This window comes from Eupeodes corollae, chromosome 1 (genome assembly GCF_945859685.1).
Source record: "Eupeodes corollae chromosome 1, idEupCoro1.1, whole genome shotgun sequence".
Classification (NCBI taxonomy): Eukaryota; Metazoa; Arthropoda; class Insecta; order Diptera; family Syrphidae; genus Eupeodes; species Eupeodes corollae.
In genome coordinates, this window is record NC_079147.1 from 67,684,168 (window position 1) to 67,695,507 (window position 11,340).

The window sequence follows — 11,340 nt, forward strand, 5'->3', positions numbered from 1 at the left end:
CCAATAATTTCCCGGAAACATTTTATATTCACTTAATAGAAATTTTAACAGGGCTTAATTTTGGTGGAGAGTTTTCCCTCTAAATGACCTTATATGTACCTACTTCCTGAAAAAAATCCTTCACAAATTGTAAAAGGGTGCTGAGAGGATGTGAATGAAGTGCAGTTTCATTGCGGTTACTCAAGGTCTTTTTCTGAAGTTATTAAAAGCTGTGAGGATTATCTTAACAAAAATTAAAGTGTATTTGAGACATCACAAAATAAGTTAGTCTTCTAACATACATTTTGAAGAACTTTAGACGGTTCTAACGCAAAAAAGATTTCACATAGAAACGTCGTCATTATAATTTAGTTTCTGCTATAATAAAACTGCCTGCAAGTTGGGCCTATTATAGTTGGGCATTTAATCTTTTGACTTTTATGGATGAAACACAAACACGCTTCAGCTTCGGCTTCGTCTGCGTTACGTTGGGCCTGCTTCGAGGTTGTTTTCAATGACACTTCCAATATGACATTTCTAAAATGGCACTTCTGTCATTAGCATCTGTTATTTTTTCTCAAAATACAAACAAAATATGAGCTTTAAAATAGAGAAAAATAAATTTATCGCCTAAGTAGCTTACACAGCCTATAATTACCAATGTCCAATGATAATCACTCCAAAGGCAAATGTATTTTGTTTGTTGAATTTTGTACAGCTCTTGAGCTGTCAGACAAAGCAAATATTCAGCAAATTTGAACTAGAACTTTCATTTTGAGTCACATTAACGTAACATTACGTTCTTTCCCTAAGGATTGTCAAATAAAACGTGAGGTCGAAGCTTTATTGGGATAGCATGCATTGAATTCCAAAGGCTGAACTCGTAAACGTCAGGCGAAGCCGAAGCTGAAGAACGTTTGTGTTTCAGCCATTACTATTCTGGCTAAGTCTACGTCGCTGTACAAAAGTCCGTGCAGCTCATCGCTCCATCTTCTTTTCCACTCCTCTTAAGTTTCATACGTAGATAATGCATAGAACTTTTTTCTCGAAACGACCCTAGGTGCTTTCATCCGCTTTTGTCACAGCCCATCCTTCGGCATCGTATAGCAGGACGGGGAAGATGAAGGTCTTATAAACTCTAGAAACAAGAAACAAGATTAATTCCTCTAGAAATAAGATTAATTCTTCGTCTCAGAGCTGCTGTTGTTTTCTGTGACGTATAAGCAGACAAAGTCATTAGCTAGCTCAAAGTTAGGTCTATCAATGGTAACGTTTTGACCGATGCGTCGGTGTTTTAGGTCATTTCTTGATGACACTTTGTTTTGCCCTAAATTAACCGTTCAACCCATTTTTGCATGCTTTTGTGCCTCTAGTTTTGACATAGGAGCTCTGAATTAGCAACTTTCCATAGGAGGTAATTGTAATCGGTCGGATTTTTCGAATTGAAAATTAAACATTTCTCGTCGTTTCAATAAGGTCCCTAGAATCGAAATAAAAGACTTTTAGAGAGATGTCTGTTTTTTTTTGTCGTCCATAGCTTAAGAACCAGTAGAGATAGAAGTCAAATAAATTTAGCTATGCAGATAATAATGCAGAAAGATGCAGACAGAACTGTCTAAAAATTGCCTGAGTGTTGTTTTACCATAGCAATTTATAAAAAGGTGAACATTTTTTTAACCCTAAATAGCTCACGAACCAAGGACGCTAGAAACTTGCATTAAATTTTAAATTTTGTGTTATAACGCGATACTAAATAAAAAAATTTTTTGGAAATTAACCGCTTTTTTTATAATTCAAAAAACCGGAAATAATATATTTGTCAGCTTGAAAATTTAACGAAAAAAAAATGATTTCATCTCCAAAACAATTTTGTGCAACAAAAAACAAGGTTTTAAACATCTGGTAAAATTATGAGAAAAATCGAATTAACAGTTTTTTTTATAAAAAAAATAAATAAAAAGAATTACTAAAAGTTCGGAAAAATTGATTTTCGACTTAAATCTTTTGAAAAAGTTGAGATTATGGCTAATTTTATCTTATATGAAATATTGTTTCCAACATTCTAAGAAATTTGGGAAAAATGAAATTTTCAGTTCTCTTACAAAAAATAAGAACCTAAACAAAAATATAAATAAAAGTTAGTAAATATTGATTTTGACCCAAATCAATTTTCCAAACTTTGAGATATTGGCATTAAACTATTTTTCTTCTTCGGTTCTTGATATCTCTCAAATTATTTTTGTTCATCCAATTAGTAAAAATTTAGGAATTGCTACTAAAATTGGAACATTTTTTTTTTGGACTAAAAATCTATTTAACCAAACCAGATTTTCAAATTAACCTTCTTTCTTTTTTTGAAAAATATTGTTAGTAATTTTAAATTTTTTAAGAATAATTCAACTGACAACTTTTTTAACCTAACACGAAAACCTACAAACTCTTGAGCAAGACAAATCTACAGACGAGATGGGAACGAAAATAGGCTGGGTCGCATCCCAGCCTATTTTCGTTAAGTACGATATTAAAGAAATCGCATGACAGTGCATCACCTTATCGTGAGCCTCGGCTGGTCGATTTCGCTGCTGGGCGAAACGTTCTGGCAGCTAGTACGCAGTTCACACATCTTAATATCCAGAAGTGGACATGGAAATCTCCTGATCAATCAACCGTCAACCAGATTGACCACAATGCAATCGACGCACAACACTTCTCCAGTATACAGAATATCCAAAAAATTTGAGAGGCCAACACTGACTCGTACCACTACCTCGATGTAGCCAAGGTACGGCTACGGATATCCCGATATAAGCCAAAACAAGGAAGTACAGTTTTTTTTTTTTTTTTTTATAATTAGCAAACACTAAAAGGGTTTTTATACCTTTAATATGCCAAAGACACAGTGTGAGCATTAGGAAAAGAGGGAAGGGTTGGATAGGAGGTGTCGGTGTACATTGGTTTTAAATTTCTGAACATTGCAATGACAGGTAAAGATAGAGCGTGGCAAGGCATTCCACATTCGCGTAGTACGGCTAAAAAAAGAATCTCTGTACTTCATAGTACGTCCGAAGTTGGGCTCAAGGGTAAACTGATGGGCATTCCTAGAAGCGCGGGTATTACGGTTAAATTGTTTAAGGCGAGGAATGCAACTGGCTATTTCACTAGAGCATAGTCCGTTAAAATAACGGTAAAAAATTGTGAGGCAAGAAACCTTGCGTCGATGTTCGAGTGATGTAAACGAGTTAATGATGTTTATGTCACCAATCATTTTAAAAGCTCTTTTTTGAATACTGTCCAAGAGGCTTAAATAAGTTACTGTAGCACCAGCCCAGAGATGAGAGTTATATTCAAGTTTCGGACGTATATAGGTTTTGTAGATTGTAGCCAGATCAGACGGAGAAAAAAATTTCTTGCAACGTCTCAAAAAACCTAGACATCTTGCGGCATTTTTGGCAACATCGCGTATGTGATCGCTCCATAAAAGGTGGTTGCTGATGTACATTCCGAGGATGTCAAGATTTTCTGTTTCGTTGATGCAAGTGCCACTCATAGATAGTGGCAAAGACGGTTTATCTCGCTTTAACGAAGCAAGACAGCATTGCGTTTTCGAAGCATTAAATTCCCCCCGCTTTTTTATTCCGCATTGTACTATGCTGTGTAGGTCGGAATTTAATGAGCTAATCATATTTTACCGTTGCAGTTCCACATCCGAAGAGGAGGGTTGTGAGTCTGGAAACGAATATGAAAAGCTAAGAGTACTTTCGTCAGCAAAACAATGTATTGGATTAGAAGTAGCAGACAGGAGATCATTTATAAAAATGAGAAAGAGGGTCGGAGACAAAACGGAGCCCTGGGGCACACCAGCGTTTATTTTATGAGTTTCAGACTTGAATCCGTCCAAAACAACTTGTATTGAACGGTTCGAAAGAAAATTTCTAATCCAACGAAGAAGAGATTCGTCGATACCGAAAGCACGCATTTTCGATAAGAGAGCAAGATGCCAAACTTTATCAAATGCCTTTGAAATATCAAGTGCAATAATCTTACTTTCTCCAAAACGATGTAAAGATCTGTTCGGTGAGATGAACAATGAGATCACCAGTGGACCTATTGCTACGAAAGCCGTATTGTCGGTCATTAAGAAGCTTCCGTTCCTCAAGATATTACTTAAGCTGATAATTAATCAGCGTTTCCATGACCTTAGAAAGAAGGGACGTTAGTGCTATCGGTCGGAGAAGAAGATTCGCCTTTTTTTGGAATTGGCTGAACAAATGCAGTTTTCCAACTACTCGGAACGAGCCCAGAAGAATAGGATAGATGGAAAAGCTTACGCAGTGGTTTTGCTAGCGTGGAAGAACACCTCTTCAGAATAATAGCGGGGTTACTATCTGGGAGAGCGGATTTATGAATGTTGAGATCTTTAAGAACTCTCGCCACAGTTCGAGTTAGAAAAAAGATTGGTCCCATAGAATCATTTACGCGTTCAAGAACTGGAGGAGTCATGATACTATCTGGTAAGGTGGAATTTTCGGCGAACTGCCCTGCAAATAAGTTAACTTGAGTCAAACAAAGCTGCTGGAGCTGACGGCATCGCTGCCGAACTATTCAAAGCAGCAGGCGATGACTTGGCAGGGAGCATGTACCAACTCATGCCCGATGAGTGGAATCTCAGCATAGTGTGCCCGATACATAAGAAAGGAGACCCTCTAAACTGCACCAACTACAGAGGTATAAGTCTCCTTAACATTGCGTATAAGATCCTCTCTGCCGTATTATGTGAACGTCTGAAGCCATGCGTCAACAACCTGATTGTTCCTTATCAGTGTGGCTTCAGACCAGGAAACTCCACTATCGACCAAATATTCACACTACGGTAGATCTTGGAAAAAACCCAGGAGCTTCAAATCGATACCCACCATCTCTTTATCGATTTTAAAGCCGCGTATGACAGAATCTATAGGGAAGATCTCTACACAGCAATGTCTAGTTTTGGCATCCCTGTCAAACTTATCCGTTTGTGCAGAATGACGATGGAGAATGCACGCTGCTCTATCAAGGTCGGAAAAGATCTTACCGATGCATTTGATGTCAAAAAAGGTTTTAGACAAGGCGATGCATGTCATGTGACTTCTTCAACATCGTTCTGGAAAGAATTGTACAAAACTCAACCATCAACGGTAGAGGTACGACGGAAGCGAAGAAGATGGGTTTAGTAGTCAATGAGGGCAAGACCAAGTATATGCTGTCATCAAAAAAGGACACTGAACGACGACGTATTGGACAAAACGTCACCATGGACAGCTATAACTTTGAGGTAGTTAAGGACTTTGTCTACCTAGGCACCGCTATTTACACAGACAAAGACACCAGCGCTGAAATCAAACGAAGAATAACTCTTGCAAATCGCTGCTTCTTTGTACTTAGAAGGCAATTTAGAAGTAAAGTCCTCTCTCGAGCATGTAAAATCACCATCTATAAGACACTCATCATCCCGGTTCTCATTAATGGCGCTGAGGCCTGGACCCTGTCAAAGAAAGATGAGAGCGTCTTAGGATGCTTCGAGAGAAAAATTCTTCGGGTTATTTTTGGTCCGGTACGCATAGATGGAGAATGGATTAGAAGATATAACGATGAACTGTACGGGCTGTACAGCTATACACTGACCTAGTGACCAAGTTAGCAAAATTAAAGTCCAACGGCTTAGATGGCTGGTCATGTAGAGTGAATGGACAGCCCAGAAGGTCTTCGAATCCAATCCCGAGGGACGACACAGTAGAGGAAGACCGCAACTCAGGTGGCGCACCCAGGTGGGAGAGGACCTCAACCAACTTGGCGTGCGAAACTGGAGACAGCTAGCTAGGGACCGAGCTGGCTATAGACGCATGTTTTTTGAGGCCCAGGTCCGATCGGCCTATAGCACCACCTTAAGTAAGTAAGTAAGTAAGTTGGTGCATTTCAAAGGGTCTCCTTTTTTCAGAATCAGGCAGACATTTCTGAGGATCCATTCAACATTCCTTCCGACCATAGACCTTTTAACGATTTGGACTTTTTAAATTCTTCAAACGTTCATATCTGTCATACGCCATTACATCATGACCGTTACTAGTCTGGGGCATCAAAATTTTGCTTAAGGCGTTTGGTCAAAAAAACGCATACCTACTATTTAATACAAAATTAATGAAATCTTTAAATTTAATATTTGAAGATTATTTCATGCAAATATTGATTGATTACGCCTCAAATGGTCCATCTGCTTGGTCCATTTTTTGCATACTTTCAAACATTTCGGTCGGTATTTCACGAATAAATGCTTCAGTTTTGTCTTCCAATGCGTCAATTGAAGCGGACTTGTATTAACAGACATGAGCTTAAGAAAGCTCCACAAAAACTAGTCTTAACGAACACCATCTAGGAGTCCAATTGACCGGTCCCGAACGTGAAATAAAATGTTCACCAAACTCGCTTCTCAATAAATCCATTGTTGCGCCTGCTGTGTGGCATGTGTCACCGTCTTTTTGAAACTACATGTCATGCAAGTCAACTTGCATTTTAGGCGAAAAGAAGTTGAATACCATCTCACGGTAGCGCTCACCATTCACAGTTACGTTACCATGCATCTTTAAAGAAGTTCGATCCAATGATGGCACCAGCCCATAAACCGCACCAAACTGTGACTTTTTCTGAATACATTTGTAGCCCTTGCGATGCTTCTAGCTGATATTCACTCCAAACCCGAAAATTCTGCTTATTTACGTACCCATTGATCCAAAAATAAGCTTCATTGGTGAACACAATTAAATGGAAGAAGCTTGTGATGAACTTTCTTAACAGAGAACGCATTTTGATAATAAAATTCAATAATTTGCAGGCGTTGTTCGTTTGGAAGACGATTCATGGTTAAATTATAGACCAAACTGAAGATGTATGACAGTGAAACAAAACACGAAACGTCCGTCAGCTGTTTAAGCCAGTGTTGCCAACAATATTATAGCTACAAATTTAGCCTTAATTAAGATCATTGACTCATTTACGACATCAATGTTGAACGATAATTCTCACGCTTCTAGGAATGCTCATCAGTTTACCTACGATTCTATCTTGAACATTTTTTTTCTTAATGTTCACAGAGTCTTAAGCATATTATAGTTATACAAAAACTTTTAGATGTGTGCGAGGTATTAAAAAGGAAACAACTTTAGAATTAATTATAACTATAAGTGCTAAGAAAAGCCAAAATAATTCAAAAGAATAGACGCACAAAAAAAAGTGAAAAAGTTCACTTAACTCAATTGATTTGAATCAACTGATTGAATCATTAGATTTCATTCTTTTGAATGCAAAATTGAAATCGCAATCGCAAAGTAATGTCAACAAAAAATTGCATTCTCGTAACAAATACCTAGCATTTTTTTAAAAATTCCTTAAACAATGCCTATTGAATTTAAGTATGTAATATATGCATGGACGTATTTTGAGGCCGATTATGTCGCATTTTTTAAAGAGCTTTCCCCTCCCAAATTTACTTCATCCTTTTTAAATTCAATGGAATTTGAAAAAATATTCTTGTTTTAATTCCATCCTCCATGCTTCGAACAAAAGAATATACATACAGAAGAAGATACACTAATGTCAAGAAAATAAGGACTTTTTTCTTATTCTTATTTGAAATGGAAAAATGCCTACAGCAACAAGGAAATCACTCAAAAAAAGCGTCTCGTTGTCACAAGTAAGAAGTATATACTCGTAGATACTTTATCTTTTACAGATCGAAAAGGAAACAACTAAAGATTTAAACAGATGGACATTGACACAGCAAAATGTTAATCCTTTTTTAATATTTTTCTTTTTTAATTTGTATGAATGAGTGTGTGTGAGTGATGTACAAGTTGTACAAGTGTACAGATATCTTCAAAAATACTTAATTTCTCCTTGTCCTTGTCTTCATCTTTATTTCATTTTATCCTCTGCCTCGCTCTTCTTAAGATTTTAATTATTCATTTGAAATTTAAATTCGCTTGATATTGCGAATTTTTAATGTTCAAAAAAATGTAATTTTTTTTTGTGTCCTTTTTGGTTTGTCGAGGGTTGGATAGGACAGGATAAGAGATCAGAAGGGATGTCCGGTTTTTCGTCGGTCGTTGTTGCCGTGTCGTGTCGGTTGTCAGTCGTCAGTCGTCAGCCGTCCGGTGCACTGAATTTAAGTGCTTCCCTCTTAGGAAGTTTCTATATTTGACAACAAAAAGAATAAAAGAAAATACTCATAGGTATTAACAAAAAAAGGAAGAAAAGAGGACTGAGGGAAATAAATTAAGAAACATCTCTTCAGAAAACGTCCACACACCCTACCCTACCACCACCCTATGCCACCCCCTAGTAGAGAGCAATGAAAAAATAAGGAATTAAAAAAGGCAGCGAAAATGGTGGATCTTTCCTCTCTAGTCCAACTGCTTCATCTTCCAAGCACTCACTATATAAGCATGATGGTGATGGGGGTTTTATTTCACATCTCATGCCGCACAAATTATCATCATTTTCATAAAAATTTAAATATTTTACCTTCCGTGAGGCATTCACAGGACCTCACCATCACCATATAGTTTATACCTACCCCAGGACCAAAAAAGACACGATAAAGAAGTACCTACATTCAAAATAATTTCGTACCAAACAAGTCAAGTAGAACCAACCAAAAGATATTAGCAGGCTAAAGTATATAATATTCTTTAGAAGACGCTCTATAAGAAGGAGAAGCTACACAAAAAAAAAAAATGAGGACCAAAGAATAAATATATCTACACATAATATCTATCTACATTTGTAGGTAAAGCATAGGTACGTACCTTAACTATACGACCTATCTCCTCTAGAAGGAGCTGAAGAAAATTTCCCACAACGAATCCTTAAATTGGGCCACTCGCACATTTGCGAATGCATAATGGAGCAGCAAAATGCTCATTTTTTGCCGGCTGCTAATTGTGCTCTTGGTGATGGCATTGGGGTTTTTGGGCAGGCGTATGGTCCTTTTTTTCCTTTTTTGGATATTTCTATGGTTGGTTTGTATGTTTGTATTCTAGAAGAAGATCGTCCTTTTTGAGAAAATCCTCAAGAAGCTTGTGAATAATATTTTTGGGTGAAGGTATGTTTTATATTTCTTCCTCCTCTTCTTTGGAACATGATGGTGGTCCATTCCGTAGCATGAGAAACAGTTTTTGAACTTCAGTTTGCATATTCACAGTTCAATTAGAGAAAGGAACAAAAATATACAGAAATAAAGATTGTACCTTATACTTTTTACCTTCCTTCTATATTCAACAACAACAAAAACAACAACATACAAAAGCAACCGCATCCTAAGGCCGAAAAGTATCAACGAAATATTTTTAGTGTTCCACTTCTTGGAAAATAAAATAAAACCCTCTTATTTTGGTACTATGTGGGTTTGTAGGTAAGTAGGTAGGTTGTGGGTGCTAAATAAGGACCATCATTTTTTAAAGTTCAAGGATATAATTCCAGTTGGAGCAGAAATATCTCATTATTTCTTTAAATTTGCTGGTTGCTCCTGATATTTTCAACCAGCTGGTATTTTTTTTAAGCTATATTTAATCTTTCGTGAATTTTTTTGAGGTTAGATTTGAATCTACAACAATTTTCGTATTAAGATGTTGGCAACCTTTAAATAAAAACAGTTTTACAGTTTATAGCTTACAGCTTACAGCAAAAACGATTTCGACCTGATAATTTTTAGAACTATGATTTTGAGAGAAAAACTTTACGTATTAAACAAATTAATATTCGAAAACAGGCAGGATGGACAGGATGGTGGGACGTATCCCAGCCATGAGGAATTAATTCTGGATATAGGATGTTTTTTTAAGAAATCGGGGTTTCAAGAAGAAATAAAACAAATCTTACTTTATGCTATGAAGTCAGCTTTATTACAAATATAAGAGTTTCCTGTTTTGTTATACAGTATGTTATGTTTATGTTATTGCCGCTGTGGCTTGCTCGAATAAATTCCAGTCGAGAGACCAAATCCTCGATCGCTTTTTTCAACAATTCGTGCGTAAGTCAGCAATAATCCTCTAAATAATTTATTAAAAGGCATCAATCATTTGGCTTTGTTTGCGTTAACAAGCGACTTCACATAACCCTATACAAAATTGCAGTGGTTTTAAACTTGTCGTTTTTGAGAAATTTCGAGTTTTTGACTTCGCTTACTTACTAACATACTATAGGTGGGGCTGCATTACGAGGCGGACCTGGGCCTCAACCATCATATGTCTCGCAATAGCTATATCCAGTTTTCTACGTCAATTTTGTTAAGATATTCTTCCTCTTCTGCACCGTCCCTCGGGGTTGCATTCGAAGACCTTCCGTGCTGGAGCGTTGATGTCCATTCGCTATAAATGCCCCAGACATATAAGTAGTTGGACTTTTAGTTAGTTAATTAGGACAGGTCAGTGTACAGTGTACAACCCGTACAATTTATCAGTATCTTGTCCTCCATTCTCCACCTATGCAGACGGGACCAATCTACTTACTAACTTTAGGCTGCGCTACAGTCCTGTGTGAACTAGGGCCTCACCCAACAAACTTCTCCATCTAGCTTGGTCCCTAGCTAGATGTCTTTAGTTTCGCGCTTCAAGTTGGGTGAGGTCACCTTCCACTTGTGCGCGCCACCTGATCCGCGGTCTTCCTCTACTGCGCTGTCCTGTGGGTGTGGATTCGAAAACATTCCGGGCCGCAGCCTTGCTTTCCATGCGCTCTACGTGACCCAGCCATCTTAGTCGTTGGACTTTTACCCATCTGGCTCAATTCTCACAATAGCCCCATTGACATCACGCTGAGTTCTTTCGATTATGTCAATGTCATCATATGCCAGTAATTGGACAGACATTTGAAAGATAGTGCCTCTGGTGTTGACGTGTGAGCTCTGCACTATTCTTTCAAGCACGATGTTAAAAAAATCGCATGACAGTGCATCACCTTGTCTAAAACCTTTTTTGACATCGAAAGGTTCTGTTAAGTTGTTTCCAACCTTTATGGAGCAGCGTGAATTCTCCATGGTCATCCTGCACAAACAGACGAGTTTGTCAGGGATGCCAAAATTAGACATGGCTCCATAGAGCTCGTCCTTGCGGCTGTCATATGCGGCCTTGAAATCGATGAAAGATGGTGGGTGTCGATTTGGTGTTATTAGTTTTTTTTCCAGGATCTGCCGTAATGTGAATATTTGATCAACTGTGGACTTTCCTGGTCTAAAACCACACTGATAAGGACCCATCAGGTTGTTGACGATATGCTTTAGACGTTCACATATTACGGCAGAGAAGATTTTATAGGCGATGTTAAGTAGACTGATTC